This window comes from Lemur catta, chromosome 6, assembly GCF_020740605.2.
Source record: "Lemur catta isolate mLemCat1 chromosome 6, mLemCat1.pri, whole genome shotgun sequence".
NCBI classification, from domain to species: Eukaryota; Metazoa; Chordata; class Mammalia; order Primates; family Lemuridae; genus Lemur; species Lemur catta.
The window spans coordinates 83,060,919-83,084,191 of NC_059133.1; the positions used below are offsets into that span (position 1 = coordinate 83,060,919).

The following is a 23,273-nucleotide window of genomic DNA, read 5'->3' on the forward strand; positions in this document are numbered from 1 at the left end:
TATAGATACAGTTGACCCTTGAACAGTACAGATTGGAACTGCATGGGCCCACTCATACTTGGATTTTATTCCACCCATGAGACAGCAAGACCAATCCTTTCTCCTCCTCAGCCATGAAGACGATCAGGATGAAGACCTTTACCTTCTACTTCCACTTAATGAATAATAAATATATTTTTTCTTTCTTATGATTTTCTTAATACTTCCTTTTCTCTAGCTTACTTTATTTTACGAATACAGTATATAGTACATATAACATACAAAACGAGTGTGTTAATCAACAGTTTGTTATCAGTAAGGCTTCTGGTCAACAATAGGCCATTAGTAGTTAAGTTTTGGGGGATTCAAAAGTTATACATGAATTTTTGACTGTGTGGGAGATCAGCATTCCTAATCCCTGTGTCAGCCCAAGAGCCAACTGTATATATAGTGGAATATTATTCAGCTTTATAAAAAAAAGGAGATCCTGCCATTTCTGACAATATAGATGAAGCTGAAGGATGTTAAGTGAAATAATTCAGACATAGGAAGAATATTACTGCATGGTCTTACTTATATGTGAAATCTAAAAAAAAGTCCAATGCATAGAAACGGCGAATAGAATAGTGGTTACCAGGCATGAGAGTGGGGGAGGAAATGGGTAGATGTAGGTCAAAGGGAACAAAGATACAGTTATGTAGGATGAGTACAGTCTAGAAATCTAATGTACAGCATGAAGACCATAGCTAATAATATATTGCATATTGTAAATTTGTTAAGCAAGTAGACTTTAAGTGCTCTTACCACTGAAAAAGAGGTAACTATGTGAGACGATCAGAATATCGGTTTGCTTGACTATAGTAATCATTTCACTCTGTATAAGTATATCAAAACATCATTTTGTGCACCTCAAATATGTATAATAAAAACAGACAAAACCAAGTTATATTCAAATTCTTCCGCACTAATATATTGTATTATAAAACATATGCAAAATTAAATTAAATTAAATTTTAAAATGAGATAGAGGAAATACTATTTAAAAATAATTTTAATTTTATCATATGTATTAATCAAAAATCACTTTTTGCTCTCTATAAAAATTATTAATACTACTTAGTAAAAAATTATGTTATTGAATACTGTTTATTATATTTTAAGATCTTAATTTACCATTTTATGGTACTGAGGTCTTATTTCAATATTTAGTTTCCTTAGCATCACTGCTGGGAAAGATCTGTCACAAAGATGCAGAGATCCAAGTGAAGGAAATCCACCATAGTCTGTGTTAATATCATTGATGTATTTTTAATAATAATGATAATTTTAAATAATATCGTCCAACAGTTAAGCAAACATTTATCATCCAACAGTTAAGCAAACATTTTTAAAATTTTGTTAAAAATTTTTAATATTACCTGGTAGCTATTAGTTGTCCTTGCACATTAGTGGAAATTGTTGCACCTTTATACTTTTAATTTCTTTACTTGGAAGATTTTATAAATTGTTAGAAAATTTTATCTCCAAGTTTTACAAGTACACAGATAGAAGAGATTTTTCAAGTAATGCTTTTACATAATTTTGTCAACAAATCCAGTTAGTTAAGAAAATGTATCCAAACATAACATTTTCAAAATACTACCTCTGTAGCACATTAAAAGAAAAAATTTGCTTTTTCATTACTGTGAAAAATTATCTTTATCTTGAAGGGGCACATGAAATGAGATGTGTGTGTGTTTGTGTGTGTGTGTGTGTGTGTGTGTGTTTAATAGAATATGTACCAAGTGATATCCTACTAGACATCACAGGAAAGGCTGAAAATTTGAAACTCACATTTTATAAAAGAAAATGCACAAATCATTTCTAGGTTTGACAACTTGTTTGAGCATCTGTCACAAGATAACCACTGAACATCTCTCTGGCTAAAATTTTTCATAGTACTTTCTATATCATTATAAAGTGTTGTAATGATTCTGCCTTTCAAAATAATGTTATTTACTAAACAAGCACAAGGGCCACTGTCAATTGCTATGTGTTGTGGAGTTGCTACTCTCCTTTCGTGATGTCACATGGCCTAAGCAAAAAATTGATCTGACACATGAACCAAGTGGAGGTACCATGGGTACCCTTTTGTTAAAAATGCAGAAGTTACTATCATATGTAGTATGACACCTGTACTCAACCTATGAACAAAGGTAAATTAACATGGAGCAGTGGGAAGAAACTGGAGTATAGGATCTTTACTTACAAGGAGATATCAATATATTTTTCATCCCTTGTAAGTAAGTAAATTTCATTGAACTCTTTTCTACTCTCTATCCTATAATATGTATGCTGCTAAACAATAAAATTCTTAGCAATCAAACACAAAAAAAGAAAAAGATGAAAGGAAACAGGCCTTTGAAACCAGTAGACTAAATAGAGTACCTGTCATTTTGAATACAGACTCGATTTTGACATGCATATTCTTTTGAAATTAGCAAAGACTCCATAACTGTGTCTTTGTACATGATTCATGTCAACAATTAAATATTCACTTTTATTCATTACTATATTAATTACGACAAAACTTACTTCCTTGACTTTAACAGTCAGGGTCTAGACAGAAAACAATGATCATTCTAATAATTTGAGGAAAATTTAATGAGATTATTAAAAAAAGTTGTGAGTGGGGTGGAGGAAATCACAATGTATAGGCAGTAAGTTGGGGCTGATAACAGGGGAACTGTTAACACTCTCAGGCCTGAAGTGTGGGAGCAATTATTGGATCTCAGGAGAAAGTCAATGGCCATGAAAGAAACAATGAAGACAACATCACAGCCAACTGAAGGAGAGCCCTGCAGATAGGGAGGCAGAGAACATACATCCTGACTTCCCTCTCTTCTTTCCCTGTAGTCTGCTGGGATTACCAATTGGCTGTATCCAACCAGAAGCCAGAGGCAAGAGAGACTCTGGATGGTGCCCATGGATGTGAGCTCCAGGGCTGGGACAGGAGGGAGGAGGCAGTGGGTCTCAAGAGGCATACAGAAGACATCTGGCAAGCTCTCTTAGAGTTTATTCCCTTCCATGTGATTAAAATAATTAAGTGGCAGATATTGGCAGTGTCTAAATTCTGTATTTATATAAAAAAGATATGAGGAGATTATGTTGCCTATTGCTGTTGCTCTCAAAACATGGCTAATTATAGGGTTTTCAAAAATTATCTACTTTTCTTACTTTTTTAAATAGGCAATGTATCTAGGTTACAAAATCCAAAAGATGCAAATGGAACTACAGTAAAAATTAAGTTTCCCATCATCCTTTTCATGCACCTATTTTGCCCTCTTTAAAACCATTGCTTTTAGTTTCTTTTGTATCCTTACAGAGATTTTCCATGCAATTACAATCAAGGGTAAGTAAATAAATATATTTTTCTTATTTTTACATGAATAGCAGCATATTATACAACAGACTGCATGCTGCTTTTGAAATGTAATGACACATCTTGGGATAATTTAAAATCAGTATATAGAGTGCTTTCTAAAATAAATAGGATTTTATTTGTATAAGTGTAACAAAACCTCCTTACCTGTTCTCTATTGATGAATTTTTTCTACAGCTGAAACTACCATGAATGTTATCATTCATACATCATTTTTCACATGTCCTCACATATATGTAATATGTACTTAAAAATCAAATTTTCTTTGTAAAAATAAGTGCATTTAAAATTGTGAAAGATATTGATAAACGAATCTACATAATTATAACAATTAAACTTCCATCTGCAATTTGAGAATGTTTCCTTCTATGTTTACCAGAAGGCTGCCACCAAATGTTTTTATTGTTGCCAATCCAATAGGTGAAAGTGGTATATGATCATATTTTATGACTCAAGTTGAGCACCAATTCATGTGTTTAAGAACCATATATAGTATATATTTTTGAGTGATTGTCTACATTGTTCAACAATTTTCTATGAATTTTTAGGGGTTACATATTAACTTTAGAAATTAGTTTCTTACCACTGAAAGGAGTTGGTATGTAACACTTTGATTTATTAAAAGTCTTTTCCTAATTATAAAAAAAATTTCACTTTTTTCTTCTCATACTTTCATTTTTTTTCTCTCTCTCTCTTTCTCTGTCTTGTAAATCTTTGATACATTTGGAATTTACTTTAGTATATTGTGCTAGTGTGGATACAGCTTTTTTCCCTCAGCTGGCTATCCAAACACTATTTGTTAAATAATCTATCTTTTCTCCACTGATTTGAAATTAATTCTTTTTTTTAAATCTAAATTCTCAAAGATAATTGGGTGCATTTCTGGACTTTCTATTCTGTTTCATTAATATTATTTGGAAGTATTTTTTGGCATTATCATGTAATTTTTATTATGAATAAGGATAATTTTGATCCTAATTATATGAAAATCATAAAAAGACATCCACTTTGCTAGAGAATGCTTATGAATATATTAAACTCAGAACGTAACCTGAATGGGTTCTTTGGGTTTTGGCCGAAATAGGTGTACTCAGAGAAATATTTTTAATAGAAGGAATAAGTAAAAACTTCCAGGTTGTGTTGGATAAAAGTTCAAATCAGTTCAAGTAAAGGAAAATAATGAAAGAAAAAATAGTTGTTGTTAAGATTGTCACATTTGTCATTGTCATCAGCAGAAGCAACAGCAGATCGATTAAAGACTTTTTAATAAATCAAAATGTTGTGTATCAACTCTTTTCAGTAAGAAACTAATTTATTGAGTTACTATGTAATCATTTATTGACTAGTTATTATTATCCTTATTCTTATGCACTGTGGAAACTGAAGTTCAGGAATTTAAGATTACACAGCAAGTAAATGCCAGAATCACCATCACATTTGTGATCTGCCTGATTTTACAGCCCCAACTCAGTAAAAATACTGATAAGTATTTGCCAAATGTATTAGGGAAACTGTGAGAATTCATAAGATGCAAATATACATACATACAAAACTAAAAACATAAATACCTAATGATTGATAAGGACAAATATGATATGGAGTTTTAGCTGAGTCAACAGTTCTCGAGATTGAAATTGTCCAAGTAGGACTTCATACTGGTGATGGGATTACCAAAGTACATGACTCAGGAGGTAAAGAGAGGGGTGGTCCTTCCAGGAGGAGGGATTGAATGTCAAACATGATGTCACAGAGGCAAGATGCCTCATAATGTGTTTGGAGGACAATAGGTGTACAGGTTTTGTTGGAATGAGAGCTTTTATATTCATGGATTCATTTATGTATTCATTTCGTGAGAGCAATAGTGCTTTGGCACTCTCTGATGGACAAGAAGAAAGCCAATATTTGTTTCCTATCAAATGCAGTGCACTCAATACACTTCAAAGTTATGAGTGGGAGTCAGGCCTGGAGTGAATATCTGCATAGTTATTTGCTGCTCTATGAGTTGGGAAAGCCGAAGTGGCAACTGTGTAAATAGCTCTTAGGTATCAAAGGGAAGGTCATTATACACTGAAATGCTTTCAATAAAAACTTTGCCATCCTATTTTAAGGGAATCCTTAGATCTTCCTTATGTTTAAATGATTAGAGGTGGCATGTACAACAATTATCAGAATTATTAAATGGTGAAAGATGAGGGATAGACTTTAGTAGTTATGCTTTTTGATTTACCAATTCTCCATTTTCTTGTTATAATCATAGTATCACTCTTGCCATGAAATAATTTTCTGTTTTTTTCTGCCCCTGTTTTGCTCTTTTCTTTGTTTTTAACCAAAATTTCAACTTTTGACTACAGCATTTCCACTGTTACCTATAGAAGACTTTTCCAATGATTAAAGAAACAAAAGAATAGACATTATATTTTTTTCCCAGAGGTTTCTGTAAACAAGGATACAGCAGAATAAATATTTCTTCTTCATTTGCTGTTCTGTGCTATGAACAAAAACTTTTCCAAAGCCATAATTTCATGTAAAATAAAAGTAAAATACATTCATATGACACTGAAAAAAAGTAAAAAAAAATAAATATATTTGTATACACTTCTTTTTATTACTCATGAAAAGAATTGTATGTACATACACACACACACACACACACACACAAACACACACCTTATCAGTACTATAGGCAAGATAGGTACCCTTTTGGTTTCTGAATACTAATTCTATTTCTGAATTTGTAAGATCAGTTTAGGTTTCAGGTAGTCATTCTGGAATTCAAACTAGGATGTTGACCATACAGAAGAACTTGTAGCCTGCATAATTCCGATCTAACTCAAATCTATTTGAAAACGGTAGGCACAAAATGATGAATATATTTTCTTATCATTTTAAAACAGGTATGCCTAAATAGTTTGATCAGTTACGAATGTTGTTGGTAGTATCTGAAGAGTTATGATGTTATAACTTGGTATTCTTTCTTTTATTCATTCCTACAATGAACCCTGTTTCAGCAACTTAATATGGCTACTCCTTTCTGATTTCTGCCCCTCTGTCTCTTTATGAGTTTGTTCTTGGAAACTTCTAAGCTTACCCTTATCCATTACGTCCTTAAAATGCTATCTCAAAACCTCTCTTCCAAGAATTCACCTCAACCGATCTCACCTAACTCTAAAGACAGTTGCATTTTTCTTCCTTTGATGGTTATTGTAATTATCTTGCCATTATTATAATGCTACTTTATGAATATTCTTTCATTGTTCCAGATTTAATCACTTGTTTATATTTTTTCCTATATTCCTAAGAGAGAAAATAAACTTTTTGAGGGCAGGTAATAATGCTTATGTTTTTAATATTGGGCCAATGCATATTTTATAACACTCCACACTCAGGGAATATCATTAAATGTCTCTGAGTGAGATAAAGACAGTTATTTCTCATAATTTGGAAGTCAATTAAAGCAAAGCAATAGTGACCATTCATTTGAATATACGTTTCATTTATGCATAACATTATACAAAAATATATTGTACTACATTAAATTCTAATTTGATGTTTTTAAACTGCTATAGTCCAAATCTTAAGTGCTGCTAATACTGGGTTAATTTTTTTAATCTCCTTAATGGAAACTGGTATTCAGTCCCACTACTGAATTAAAATTTTATTTTTAAAGTTTTACATTGTTATAGCTTCATTTGAATAATAAAATGCACAGATAGAAGTAGGAGATTAAAAGAAAATGAAGTATAAAGAACAGTTAAATCAGGGTTTTAAGAAGAATGATCCACATTGCTGAACTTGGCATTTGTGTCTCCTGGATATACTTCTGTCTTTGGCATAGTGTTCTCATACCTTTATTTTATCTTTATTATCTGCTTCACTGATTTGTCCTTTGTTGTCTCATTGGAAAATCTCAAACTTCCTTATTACTGTAAATGATTTTGAGTTTGTTGCATACAGAAAATAAACAGGCCAGACACAGTCAGTCATCAAAAGATGACCTCATTTCCCTCACTCCATAAGGAACTACCAACCACAAGTACCCACCTGCCTGTTCCCACTTACTCTTCATTTTCTCCTCTTAGTGTGAATACACTCTGTGTCCCAATCCCCTTGTGTTATAGATCTCAAGTTCCATCATTACTCAAGGACTTTGCACCAGAAATTCTCCCACTTTATTTTGTCTCGTCAATGATGCCTTCTCTATTCCATTTTTCTTATCAGTATATTTAAAAAGATATTTTTCTTGTATGTGTGGTAAACTTTAATAGATTCTTTTCTTTTTTTTATTTCAAAATATTAAGTGGGTACAAATATTTTTGGTTACATGGATTGCTTTTGTAATGCTAGAGTCAGAACTATAAGTGTGCCCATCACCCAAATAGTATTCATTGTACCCATTAGGTAGGTTTTTGCCCTTCCCCTTCTCTCCCCTCCCCTTTCCTAGGTTTCCACTGAGTTTTACTTCCCCCTGTGCACAGGTGTGCTCATCAGTTAGTTCCAGTTTAATAACGAGTACATGTGGTGTTTTTTTTCCACTCTTGAGATACTTCACGTAGGATAATGCTCTCCAGTTCCACCCAAATTGTTGCAAAAGGCATTAATTCATCCTCCTTCATGGCTGAGTTAATATTCCATAGTATACATATATCACATTTTGTTAATCCACTCATGAATTGATGGGCACTCAGGTTGATTCCACATCTTTGGAATTGTGAATTGTGCTGCAATAAACATTCAAGTGCAAGTGTCTTTTTGATAAAATGACTTCTTTTCTTTGAGTAAATACCCACTAGTGGGATTGCTGGATAAGATGGTAGGTTTGCTTGTAGTTCTTTAAGGAAATTCCATACTTTTCCATAGTGGTTGTACTAGTATGTAGTCCAATCAACATTCCTTTCTCTCTGCATCCATGCCAGCATCTATTGTGTTTGGACTTTTTAATGAAAGCCATACTAACTAGGATAAGATGATATCTCATTGTGGCTATAATTTGCATTTCCCTGATAATTAGTGATGTTGAGGATTTTTTCATACACTTATTGGCCATTTGTCTATCTTCTGTTGAAAAGCTTCTGTTCATGTCTTTTTCCCACTTCTTAATGGGGTTGTTTTTTCTTGTTGATTTGCTTGAATTCTTTGTAGATTCTGGTTATTAGCACTTTATCAGATGTATAGCTTGCAAATAGTTTATCGCATTCTGAAGGTTGTCTATTTGCTATGTTTATTATTTCCTTAGCTGTGCAGAAGTTTTTAATTTAATTAATTTATTTTTTTTGTTGCTGTGATTGCCATTAGGGTCTTCTTCATAAATTCTTTGCCTAGGCCAATATCTAGAAGAGTTTTTCCAACAATTTCTTCTAGAATTTGTATGGTTTTATGCCTTAAATCAAAGTCTTTTATTCATCTTGAATTAATATTTGTGAATGATGAGAGATATGGATCCTGCTTCATTCTTCTGCATGTGGCTATCCAATTTTCCCAGCACCATTTATTGAATAGGGTTTCTTTTCCTCAGTGTATATTGTCTCTTTTGTCAAAGATCCATTGGCTGTGTGTGGATGGTTTTATATCTGGGTATTCTGTTCTGTTCCATTGGTCAATGTCTCTATTTTTTGTGCCAATTACCATGCTGTTTTATTTACTATAGCCTTGTAGCATAGTTTGAAGTCTGGTAATGTTATGACTCCAGATGTGTTCTTTTTTTTTAAGATTGCTTTAGCTATTCAGGCTCTTTCCTGGCTCCAAACGAAGCATAGAATTATTTTTCTAGATCTGAGAAATATGGCATTGGTTTTTTGATGTCGATTGCATTAAATCTGTAAATCACTTTAGGTAATACAGACATTTTAACAATGTTGATTCTACTGATCCATGAGCATGATATGATTTTCCATTTGCTTGTGTTGTCTGCAAATTCTTTCCTCGATGTTTCATAGTTCTTTTTGTGGCCATCTTTCACCCCCTTGGTTAAGTATATTTCTAGGTATTTTATTTTCTTTGTAGTTATTGTGAATGGTACCAGATCTTTGATTTGACTCTCAGCTTGACTGTTACTAGTATATAGGAATGCTACTGATTTGTGTACATTGATTTTGGAATCTAAAACTTTGTTGAATTTATTTATCAATTCTAGGAGTCTCTTGGTGGGGTCTTTGGGGTTGTCTACATATAAAATCATATTGTCAGCCAAAAGCAATACTGTGACCTTCTCTTTCCCAATTTGGATACCCTTTCTTTCTGTCTCTTGCCTGATTGCTCTGGTGAGGACTTCTAGCACTATGTTGAATAGAAGTGGTTAAAAGTGGGCACACTTATCTTGTTCCAGTTCTTACTGGGAATGCTTTCAAGTTTTTCCCATTCAGTATGATGTTGGCTGTGGGTTTGTCATATATGGTTTATATAATCTTTAGATATATTCCTTCTACACCTAGTTTGTTGTGGTTTTTTAGTAATGAAACGGTGCTGAATTTTTTCAAATGCTTTTTCTACATCTATTGAGATTATCTTATGATCTTTGTTTTTGCTTCTGTTTGTGTGTTTAATCACATTTATAGATTTACATATGCTGAACCATTCTTGCATCCCTGGGATGAAGCCCACTTGGTCATGGTGGATTATTTTTTTGATGGGGTGTTGAATTCAGTTTGATAATATTTTATTGAGGATTTCTGCTATTGGTCTGTAGTTTTATCTTTTTTTGTTGTTGTGTTCTTTCCTCGCTTTGGTATTAAGGTGATACTGGCTTTGTAGAATGAGCTGGGGAGGATTCCCTCCTTTTTGATGTTATGGAATAATTTTTGCAGTATGGTTATCGGCTCTTCTTTGTAGGTCTGGTAAAATTCAGCTGTGAATCTATCTGACCTGGGACTTTTTTTTGTTGGAAGATTTTTTATAATTGCTTCAATCTCATTGCTTGTTATTGATCTATTCAGGAGTTCTATTTCTTCCTGATTGAGTCTTGGGAGGCTGTGTGTTTCCAGGAATTTGTCCATTTCCTCTATGTTTTTAAGTTTTTGTGCATAGAGATTTTCGTAGTATTCACAATGGAATAAAACTAGTAATCAACTCCAAAAGAAACACTCAATTCTACACAAAGTCATGGAAATTAAACAACCTGCTATTGAACAATTATTGGGTCAATAATGAAATTAAGACGGAAATCAAAAGATTCCTCAAGCTGAGTGAGAAAGTGGAAACAAGCTACTAAAATCTATGGGATTCAGCAAAAGCAGTCTTAAGGGGAAAATTTATATCCTTAAATGCGTACATCAAAAAGACATAAAAGTCAGAAATTAACAGTCTGATGATATGTCTCAAGGAACTGGAAAAGGAAGAGGAAACCAAACCCAAAGCCAGCAGAAGAAAAGAAATAACTAAGGTCAGAGTAGAGCTAAATGAAATGGAGAACAACAACAACGACAAAAAAAATAGAAATGATCAATGAAATAAAAATAGTTTCTTTGAAAAGATAAACAAAATTGATTAACCTCTTGCTATATTAACCAGGAATGGTACATAAAGGACCCAAATAAGGTCATTCAGAAATGAAGAAGGAGCTATTACAACTGGTATCACAGAAATACAAATATCATCTGTGAATACTGGGATGTTTGTCTGTTTTGTTCACTGCTGTATCCCTGAAGACTACAACATGGCCTAACTCATAGAAGGTAATCAGTAAATATTTGTTTAGTTAATAAATTCTTCCTATGGGATAGGATCACAACTCACACAGCTCTTGCAAAGATATCCTGCCTCTCTCCTGGTTTGATTGTCTGTATCACACTGCTATCCAACTCTATGTTCCCAAACTACATTAATTCTCACAACAATCCTCTGCAACTAAATGTTATTATTCTAATTTATAATGCCTGAGAAAAATGGGTTATAAAAATTAAGTATCTTGCATAAAGTCAGATACCAAGTAAACAATAGAACCAGGTTTGCATCCCTGTACAGTGAGGTAGATCTTAAACTATTAACTATTACCCTATCATCTAAGAGGATGACAACACTTTCATGTGTTAAAAACAAACTGGCTGCTTTGAAACCAGTTAATAATAAAATAAAACTTATCCTGTGGGTCATTATGTATAGTGTAGGATTAATGAATTTGATCTTTGTGCTATAGACATTGCAGAATCATTGTTTAGTTTTAAGTGATATGGAAGATGAAGTGATATGAATAGAGATTTGAATTGGGAAAGTAATAAACAGTAATACTAGCAGTAAGGAAATCATAATGTCCTGAGCTAAAGATTTAGTAGAGGTAGAGAGGGAGGTACTGTTTATGAACAATTTTATGAGTGATTTGTTAGTTACAGAAGGTGATAAAATAAATTAGCCCAGATACATAAATGAGTAGCTAGGAAATTTTGTAGGAAAGTAATTCAAACTATGAGTGGTCTGATAAGCCCACAAAACAGGCAGAAGTCAAGGCTGGAGTTTCTGTTGACACTTAACTCTATAGTGAATAGTAAAGCCAGAATGTAAAAGCATTAATACATTAGATTTCTGAGTTTAAAACTTCAGTTGAGAAGTCATTTCTAGTGATGATAAGATTTAACATGTATCCATGGAAAGAGGTTGCTAAAGTGGGAAAGCACTAAAGTTTACTGCTATAAAAGGATGTTAAGGCCTTATAAGGCTTGGGTTTCTATCTAAATCACCCATTTAGAAATGCAACTGTTCATAATGGTGGCAAGATTGGGTTGATGAAAAACATTAGGAATGCTGACCTAGAAGTTTTCCCACTCACATGGCTTTGCCACTTACACTTAGATGTCGTGAAATGTACGAGTTAGACCAGAGTTATAGATTTATGCCCATTTATTTGATAATATGCTTCAGTTGGGAAGAGCTAATCAAAATACTCCCAAACTATCCTCCAACAAATGAAGTATCATCATTTGATTTAAAAATAAAAAATAAGAAAGAGAAAGAAGGGAAAGCTGACAAAGAAGTGATGTTTGTTAAGACTAGAAGCTGTATAAGGCAGCTTCAATATACAATTTTATGTTATTTCATCCTCAAAAATATCTCAATTCTTTCAATTATTGACTGTTCAATATGTATTTATGGAGTAACTACAGGTGTCAGGTGCAATGCTAGGTACTTTGGGTAGGTATTATTATTATTTTTTGAAGACAGAGTCTCATTCTGTTGCCCAGGCTAGAGTGCCATGGTGTCAACCTAGCTCACATCAACCTCAAACTCCTGGGTTCAAGCAATCCTTCTGCCTCAGCCTCCTGAGTAGCTGGGACTATAGGCATGTGCCACCATGTCCGGCTAATTTTTTCTATATATTTTTAGTTGTCTAGCTAATTTCTTCTTATTTTTAGTAGAGATGGGGTCTCACTCTTGCTCAGGCTGGTCTTGAACTCCTGACCTTGAATGATCCTCCAGCCTTGGCCTCCCAGAGTGCTAGGATTACAGGCAGGAGCCACCATACCCAGCAGAGGTTTTATTATTATTATCATTCTTTCACAAACGAGGAGTTGGAGGTTCAGAGAGTTTAAGTAAATTGCCCAGACCAAAAAAGTTTGACGTGTCCTAGCTGAGATCACCAGTTGCTTCAAGATAAAATATTAAAAATGTTGGGTACAGTGTCATATAGAGGTTGAAGCACCAATTGAACCTAACTTTAATGTATTTACAGAAATAACAAATGCCTTCTTAAGGACAGTCATTGCTAGGAATCCTGGGTAACGAAAAGAGAGAGGAGGAACATTCACTCCTCATTTATCATTAACCAACTATCAAACTGGAAGACATCGCTAACCATGACCCTGAAAGTGAAACCTGGATAAATGACATTATTATACCTTGAGAACAGAGTATCTCACAGTAGTCACATGCTTAGTAATAAGGTTTATTATAAACACTTTAGAACAAATGAAGAAATCATTCAAGATTTCAAGTTATGGCTAAATAATGGAAAAACCAAGATAAGCACCAATCATGTTTTCTTCCTCATTATATTAGATGTCTCAGTGATTTACTACCTTTCTCACATAGTCTTTGCTACAGGGCTTTCCTAGCATGGTTGAGCAACCTTAGTGATCTATTCTTTTGCTTTTGTAAGGAGTTCTTCAAGTTCTTTGCCTTTTAAGTTCCTCAATCTTTGAGTGAGTACAATTTTGCATTTGTAGTTCACAGTTATAACCCTTTCAAAGAACCAAGGAATTAATGAAAATTTTTCCTCGTATTTTCTTGTTCTACACTGAGTAAGCAGGCAGATGAGAGACGTGAGATAGATGTTGGCTGTTGAAATGTAAAAACATGTACCAACAGGAAATCTGTGAATGTTGCTAGATTTCTGTCTGTTACATTTCTCTGACAATAAATAACACACCTATTCCCAATTTGTTCTGATACTTAGAGTGTTTCGAGTTACTTTTCTCAGCAGGTCTGTAAACTAGTCTGTTTATACAGTGATTTTTCTACTACCACGTTTATCCATTTCAAACTTTACTATTAAACTTTAATCATAAATTTACAAGTAGGATAAGGCAAACAAAGAGCCATGGTAGGAAGGAGGAGTCGAATATCAGGAATTCAAGGTTTGAATTCCACATTATTATTACTTTGTGACATAACTTTGAGGACTGGAATTTTGGTGATATTTCTTATCTTTTCTAAATGACTCACAAAATATATTCTTTGGAGGTACTAAAGATACATAACATAGAGGTAACATATACATCTTTATATAATTTAACATACAGTTAAATAAATTATATTTATTTATAATCAACTCCCAAAGTATATTCTTTGGATGTACTAAAGACACATAATTTATAAAAATATAAATTAATTTCAACAATAATTGTTAAGAGTAATTATATTTCTTTTATAGATAATGACATTGACCAGAGAGGTTAAGTAATTTTTCCAAGACCACACAGCTAATAGAAGCTTGATTGCAATTTTCACTCAAGCATATTTTTCTCCACATCCTATTCTCTTACTATTATATCATTCTGCCTTTTATTGTTATTGTTATAGCTTTCATAATATTTAAGTGGATTGATGAGTCATAGAATTAGTTTTGGCTCTTCTCCTTAATAGCTTTGTATACCCAGCTTCTCTGAGAATTAATTTTTTCATCTGAAAAATGGAGAGAACAGAACTGTTATCTCAATTAATGAAATAATATTTGAGGTGACTAGTACAGTATCTAGTGTTAACTATACTATGTCTACTGCAAGGCAATATTGTCAGGACAAGAAAGAGTATTGAAAGCAGAAAGTTAGATGATTAGAATTCTTTGTTAAGACTTTCCAAGTCAGAGCTAGAGTAGAGTGGATAAACCTTAGAATTCCATTCTTTATAGTAGAGAAAAGATAATAAAATATTCCATCAAGTCACCAATTCAGTTCCTGAAATTCCTTGATCTTGGAAAGGGGTTCTCTAGACATTTGGCACAACTAAATATAAGGATAAATAATTGTGAATAAATACATTGAATTTGAGTATATAGTCCAAAGAGAACTTGAAAATCATTAAATGAAATGTTTAAAATTAACTTATTGACACTAGCATCTGTGATAACTTCCTGAAAGAGCTAGAAGTCTTTAAAAAAATTGCTTAACCCATGTTTATTATATAAATTTGTTCATATTTTCCATTACTTCTACAAAAGAGCTATAAACTACATACATAATAGGCACTCAATAAAAACTTGATGAATAAATAAATGAATGAAAGAACGGATGACTCACATAATACTCTTTCCTCAATATGCTTCCTGGGCACTGCCCTGCCTCTGTTCACTGAACTCTATTAGGCTACTTGGGCAGTCATACCTACAACATCCAGTAACTGAAGCTCTAGATTGCCTTGTGAGATTTTCAGTGTCATCAGTCGGTTTATGTTAACAGTTTATTGAGCAGCAGTCTCTTTAAAAATGATGCCAAATTTTACTTGGAAGAAAACAGTAGAAGTTCCACCATTTCGGTAAATTAATGACATTTACCACACTTTCAGAAACATGTGCACAGTGCCCAATTTAGAAAGAAAAGTGTCATCTACACTAGGATTCCTCCCTTTAACAATTTCAGATGACTGAACTCAAGCAAGATACACCAATTGCTTGACATTCTGTCAAGTGTGGTTAGTGTGTCAGGCAGACTGTCAACTCTGAAGACAAGCTGCTATTTGTGCAAGCTGTTCATTCTTCATTGGTCAAAAATGAATTGTACATACCAAAACAAGTATGAGAATTCTAAGTTATTAAATGTGACAAGTATTTGATTGAAATATCCAAATATGGGTTTTGTTGCAACACATATGAAGTTCTCCAGACAAGGAACAAGAAAGTAACTTTCTTTCTCTTGTAACTACATTAATTGTACACGAATGAAATAGAAAATTGAATTGGAAGAAAGGCAAGAAAAATCTCTATCCAACAGTTAGATAGAATGAATAAAATCTAGTGTTCAGTAGCACAACAGGGTGACTATAGTTAACAATAATTTATTGTATATTTTAAAATAGCTAAAAGAATAGAATTGGAATGTTCCTAACACAAAGAAATAACAAATTCTTTAGGTGATGGATATGCCAATTTCCCTGATTAAATCATCACACATTGTATGCCTGTATCAAAACATCACATGTACCTCATAAATATACACAATTATTATGTACCCATAATAATTGAAAGTAAAAAAATTACAGGGTCCGTGCCTACCCCAGTACTGTGGTCAGCACCGGGCTAGGAGGATGCATGCTGTGGGGCTTTGAAGCATAGCGAGGGTTCTGTACAAGATCAACTGTCTCACAGGTTGGCAGCCTTGTTGGTTTGTTTTAGATAATGGAATCCTATCCTACTATGATTCACAGGATGATGTTTGCAAAAGGAGGAAAGGAAGTGTAAAGACAGCAGTTTGTGAAATTAAAGTCCATTCAGCAGGCAACACGAGAATGGAATTAATCGTTCCAGGACAGCAGCATTTCTACACGAAGCTGGCGAATGCAGCTGAAAGACAGAGGTGGCTGGCTGCTCTGGGGAGCTTCAAAGCATGTTTGACTGATTTGAGGACTAAGAAAGAAAAAGAAATGAGGAAACCAGTGAGTCTCTGAAAACCAAAATGTCTGAACTTCTCCACTACTAGTAGTGACCTCCTAATGTAACAAGTGTATACGATCCAGGAATTTGATCACCATGATGAGAATCATTCGCCTGCCAGCACAGGGAACATAAATGAAGCCTCTTCTCTGCTTAGCACAGAGAACATAAATGAAGCTTCTTCTCTGCTTAGCGACACGTGTAATACATTCATCACAGAGCTTGAGGAGTGTGTGAACAGAGCTAATGCCAAGCTTAAACCTGAGAGGTTTCAACTGCCCCATCCAGATCTCTTAGTTTCTCCTGTGTCACATTCGCCTGTTCAAATGGTGAAGAATTTTGTCAGTCATGCTGGTTCTTGCACTTCAGAGAGGAGTAGCCACTCTATTAATATAAAACTGCAGTCCCCAGCCCCTGGGCCACAGACCAGTACTGGTGCATGGCCTGTTAGGGACCAGGCGACAGAGCTCCGTTGCCCCTCCATCCCCCATTCGTGGAAAAATTGTCTTACATGAAACTTTGGAAATGGGGGTGGAGGGAGGAGGGACGCACAGCAGGAGGTGAGCCCTGGAGGGGCCAGCAGCCTATTTACAGCCTGAGCTCTGCCTCCTCCGCCCCCCATCACAGCCCACAGCCCTCCATTCATGGAAAAATTGTCTTCCATGAAACCGGTCCCTGGTGCCAATAAGGTTGGGAATGGCTGCTATAAAAGAACCGGTGTCTACACTTCACCAACTCTCCCAGCGATGACCAAGAACCTACTCAGATACAGACTGTTGTAATGAAATTCCTCTTGAGGACCCAGATAGACTTGTTGACTGTTCAAGAAACACACTTAATGGAGACTTGGCATCAGCAACCATTCCTGAAGAAAGCAAACTTACACTAAAATAAAAATCTGAATAGGAGGATCCTCTTCCATTCTTCTTTTCCTGAAGTATCCAACTTCTCAAAGTATTGCTATGCAAAACCTGCTGTAATTAAACTCTTGTTCTAGGGAGTAATTTTTCCCTTTACTTAGGATTTCTCTGTACTTTAGAGAATATGATAAAACAAACAAATACATGTATTTTATCTTCATATAGTTTGTTTGCAAGTATGTTTTCCTAAGAACTTTACAGTATGAATGTGCATTTTTTTTAAAAAAACAAAGGGTGATGTAACATTTTGATATCCATAAGGATAGATGTGGATATTTTTCTAAAAAACCGTGAGGGACTGACAGCCTGGTCAGTGTGTATTGTAGCTTATAAACATGAAATCTTATAAGGTTTCAGTTTGACAGAAGTGTGATATATGTAAATTTTGCCATGGACAAAATGGGCACTTTACCTCAGCTAAAACTAAGTTACAATAGCAGCTTGATGGTGATTGTATTGTATTCCTTTAACCAAAAAGGAAACACTTAATATTCTAAATATCTTTAGCCCAAATACCATGACATACTGAGCATTTTTAAACAACTCGACTGTACTGTCCTTCATATGTGAAGTTGACACTACTGATTTATAAATGTGAACTGTTGGGTTAAAGTATTTCATTTTTACTTATTTATTTTCTTGTTTTATCAAAAGATGATTGAATCCTAACCTTTGTGACCTGCCAAATTTAAGATGTGTATATACTGTCCTTTATATTGTTCTAGAAAAGAAGTTGACATTATAGTGACCTTGCTCACTTACATCAGAGAAATAAACAACTTTCAATGGAATCCTCTTCATTTTAGTGCTTTTTCCCTAAAATAGACATTAAACTCTGTTGTAAAGTATTATTTACAGCTCTTTAGAATATCTGAACACATTTTTATTTATGCATATTTATACAAAAAAAAGGAATCTTGTCAAGGTGACTGCTCTATATCACCTGAAAATGGCATTATTTAATTAAAGAACAAATAGCATTGTTTGGTAGTGCCTACCCATACCTATTGTCAGTGTTTGCCTTATAATCTGGTTTTTTTTGAATTCACTTTGTGGTGATAGGTTTTGTCTAAGGTTTCAGATGGGGAGCATTTTAAACAAACTGATTTGGTGGTTTTGATTAATCATGTGTTTAATACTTGGTTTTGCATTCAAAAAATATTTTAAAAGTTTTTCAAAGAGTGGTCTTTTGAAAAGCAAAGATGAAAAAGTAAAATAGAATCTAAAAATACAGGGCTTACTCATTAACTGATATAAAACACAAAGAACTCTGAATCTTCCCAGCCCAGAAAAATAAAACAAAATTGTAGAATAGAGAAGCTAGAGAAAATCAGAAACTATTCAGTAATTCCCCAATGCTCATAGAGAGTCTCAAAACAGAAAATTGTATTTCAAAAGATGGTAAGTAGCTGCTTGGCAAGGCCTCCTCATAAACACTTTTTACCAAATCACTAGATGTAGTCTTTCACTCTCAAGCAGGGTGTTAAGAAACAACATGGTCAAGTTAGTAAAAAGCACTTCATACTATGGACCTGATCAATATAACAGTTGATACCTCTTCAAAAACTCTTATTTCAGAGCATCATATTATTCTGTAGGTCATTTAACTTATCTTGCCTCAATTCCAGACAGCTAGGGAATCTATCTTTTAAGAAGAGCAGAAATTATTATGAGTATATCACGAGCCAACACTATACATCTAGGGTAACGTGACTTGTTCTGATTATCTGCTGTTTTAAGTACAGTAAAGATAAGTTAATCTGTAGGCAGTACAAGTGCATGCAATGTGATTATGTTTTATTCATTCAATAGGTATTGACTGAGCACCTGTCACAGGTACTATGTACAATGTTCTGTGTTAAGGATGGTTGGTTAAGTCCCACAGTCTAGTACAAAGACATAGGGTTTACCTATACCAAATCTACTCTCCTGATCACATCTGCAAAAAGAATCTGTTTTTGTTCACATATCAAAACCTTAAAGGAAGATGACCAGTTTAGAGGTAAATTCTGAATATTCTAAACCAATTAGATAAGTTGAGTCATCTGATTGCTATCTGACTGGGTGACTGATAAAGGATGACATGGGACCCAGTTCTGGCAAATAATATGAGATGTTAACTTGGCCATGGGGTTTATGGGAAAATTGTTCTTGCCAAGGAAGTGACATCCCTTTTCTCTTGCTGCATGGTGTCATGTATGGATGTGATACCAACTGTGTCCATCTTCTTGTAATAATGATGTGAATGGCACTAAGGACAAGTCAACACACTAAGGATTGCACAGCAGAAAGATAAAAAGAAACTGGGTTATGACAACATCAGTGAGTTGCTACAATAAGCGACTCTGGAACCACTCCAGTAAAGAACTTCTTGTTATGTGAGATAATTACTTTTTCATATCATTTTAAACGAGTTGAATGATGGTTTTTGGTTACTTGCAGCCCAAAGCATCTTCAAGTGAAGGAAAACCATGAAGGAAACGACTGTATGCAATATGTTAATAACCATATTGGAGGTGTGTACAAGGGCTACAATCAAAGGCATCTTCAAAGAGGACAAAAACTTGAATTGAGTCCTAAAGGATTCTATATAGACAAGGGAACAACTGCATTTCAAGCAGCTGGGAAACACCACATGCAGTCATCAGGGCATGAAAGACCTCTGAAAATTTGAGTAACTACTTGAGAATAGAAAAAAGACCATATTTGGATATAGAAAGCCTTAAAAGATGGAGTGGGAGATAGGCAGAGGGGAGATCACGAAGTTCAATTGCCAAGTCATTTTAAGAAAGAATAGATTTTATCTCATAGTCTAATAATTCTAAACCCTGCCACGAGGAAAGATGGGCACTGGAATTAAGGAATTATGCTAACCAGCTGGAGGTTACCCAGGAACTAGAGCCTACTTTATGAGTTAGGAATCAAATTGTATTACATAAAGATTATTCTGAGTGCAGTGTGGAGGATGGATGGGCTGGGGAAAGCTGAGAATGGAAGTGAAGGAAAACAATTTGGAAGCTGTTGCAATAGTCCAAATAGGTGATACTGAAGGCTTCAGCTAAGATGCTAGCTGTGAAAACAGAAAAGAAGGGACAAATTCAAGACATATTTATGAGAAACATATTTATGAGACTTATTTATGAGACATATTTATGAGAAACAATAATCAGGAATTAAGAAATGACAGAATAAGGAAGATTATTATGTAAGAATAATGCCTTCTAGATTTTCTGTGTTGGGTATCTTAGCAGTGGCTGTAAATCAGGACATTGTGTACAAAATAGAAGGTTAAGAAGGTAGGTGAAGGACTGGAAGAGTAAAAGGTAGGAGTATTGAATTGGATTATGAATCTCTTGAGCTGAGATGCCAGTTATACACTATAGCTACATAAATACCTTAATAATGAGCCCCCACGCCCTGCCAAATGGTGATAAAATGACCCATTGGTAAACCTCTTGGAATTATATATAGAATTTTTGGACAAAAGCCAAAGACATTTTTAGAGGATGACTTTTTTTAAAGTGATGATTATTAATTGAGTATATAGTCACCTTTTTTGTCTGTTAAGATCAATTTTTGTGTTTGAAAAAACAGCTAATTAATATATGTAAAGGCAGGTATTGGCTTTTCTTTCATATCCTCTTTCTCTACACCTGATGTCCAAATGTCTTGACTCATCTATATTGCTTCACCCATGTGGCAGAAATTGCTATGGGTTTACCAAATCAATCTGCGTTTTGCTTTTGTGTGTGTGTGTGTATACATATGTACCTGGAACACTTACCCACATTCCCTTGAAGTTAGGTGGGGCTTCAAATTATGGCCTATGGAATAAAGACAAAAGTGGTGGTGTGTGCTACTAGCACCTAAAAATACCTCCAACATGGTGTTATGATTCTCTCACTTTCTTTATCTGGATCCATGTTCAGGGAATCCCTGTGAGAATTCCAAATTTAGGGGATGCTATGGTTCTAAAGTATCAGCTTTAAAAATTCGTGTGTTGGAAACTTAGTCCTCAATACAACAGTGTTGGGAGGTGGGGCCTCATGGGAGATCTTTAGGATCTATTCACTCATACATGGATTCATGCCATTATTAAAAAGGCTCGCAGGAGTTGGTTTGCTCTCTTTCACTCTTCTGCCATGTGAAGAACAGTACTCCTCCCCTCTGAAAGATACAGTGTTCAAGGTGCAATTCTGAAAGCTGAGACTAGACTCTTACCAGACAGCAAACCTGCCAGTGCCTTGATCCTGGACTTCCCAGCCTCCAGAACTAAGAGAGAGATTTATCTGTCTGTTGTTTATAAATTACCTGTTCTTGGGTATTCTGTTTTTTTGCAGCGCAAATATACTAAGACAGGGATTACTGAGCCATAAGATGGAAGGACCTTGGGTAAGTGGCATCAATGTGCTGATGACTTCCAATTCTCTGTCACCAACCCAGATCTTCCCCCTGCCCAACAGGCTCCTGTATCCAACCTCTTACTGGGCATTTTTAGTTAGAAGGGAACAAAGGAGGGTTTTGCTTATATTTTATCATTGCCAAGTTCTGACTTGGACTGTAAGAATTTATTTTCTAACTCATTTAACTTGATGAAATGGGCAGACTTAATTGTATTAGCATATTGCTAGTTAATTAATTAAATAGTGTTTTTAAGAAAACTGGAAAAGTCTTGGTTTTATAAAATATGTACGGAAAAGTAAGTATAAATTGAGTCTACTAAGTAAATTATTTAGTGACTGTTCTCTTGTCACTCGTGGTTCAGTAGTAAAACTAGGACAGCAAATTTAGTGTTTTAAATATGAATCAGGTACTACAAAAGAAAGATTCTGGAAATGTCTACTGTCCATTTCAAAACTCTTTCAATGATGCAATTTTATTAGAGCTTATTGTATATACTTATAATTAGCATTTATAACTGATAGTATCATGCATCACACAAACAACTAATGACAAAATTTTTGAGATATTAGATATAAAGATCTCAATTTGGGATATTATTATTTGTTTTGGTTTTGCTTTCAAGTTAAAACAAAAAGCCACTGTTTCAGCATTTGCATGAATTTCTACTTATTGAAAGAAAAAACATTTTTGAATTCTTTAAATTATACTTTTTTTGTAAGTAGACGTCGAATTAGAAAGAGACCTGAATGGGGCATGAGATGTCATGAAAAAAATATTTCAAGCTTGATTCTTTAACCAGCTTGATGATTTGCATAGGATAAATCACTTAACTTGTTGAAATACCTGTCTGGGATAACAGATAATCCCTAAAGTCCCATTTGACTTCAAAATCCTGTAATTCTATGAATATCTGTTAGTGTATTCATTTTGGATGGAAAATTCAATTATTTATAGAAAAGAATAATTTCTAAACAGAATGTCTTTTTGTTGACCATATATTTTGTAGGATAGAGCAAAGCTAGTTTGATTGAGAAACAATGAATAATTAAGCACTAACTGCTGTTTTCAAGGCCTTAACCCAAATCCCTTGCATGAACTCTGACAGTGGGGGACTAACACTGTTATAGGAAAACCAGATTGCTGTCTAAGGAAGCAGTGATGTAATTGCATGTGGCCATTATAATGAAAAATAGCTGGAAAGTGGATTAGGAAGCTCAATTCCCAAAGGCTAGACTAGGTCTGAGCTTCAGATTTGAGGTTAGTATGTGTATCCAAAATGTTCATTTTCATAATTCTTCACTTTTTTTTTTAACAAAATAGAAGAATTTGAAAGAAAAATAATTTAAACGAAAGATATATTTCAGGTGAAGCTGTTTTTGCATTTTGCGTTGATTTGTGGGAGAACTTTGTATAAGATGCTATTTTTATACATACATAACAGCAGTAAAAAGACTTAAATGACATTAAAAAATTATTTCAA

General features: G+C 34.2%; 1 protein-coding gene and 1 pseudogene across 2 annotated transcripts in view; one reads left to right on the forward strand and one right to left on the reverse strand.

Annotated features, from left to right (window-relative positions):
* The window catches only part of LOC123640245, a 52,725-nt pseudogene extending 35,320 nt beyond the window's left edge, over positions 1-17,405 (forward strand).
* The window catches only part of PIK3C2G (phosphatidylinositol-4-phosphate 3-kinase catalytic subunit type 2 gamma), a 336,298-nt gene that overhangs the window by 167,297 nt on the left and 145,728 nt on the right, over positions 1-23,273 (reverse strand). The gene's annotated exons all lie outside the window — the stretch shown is intronic.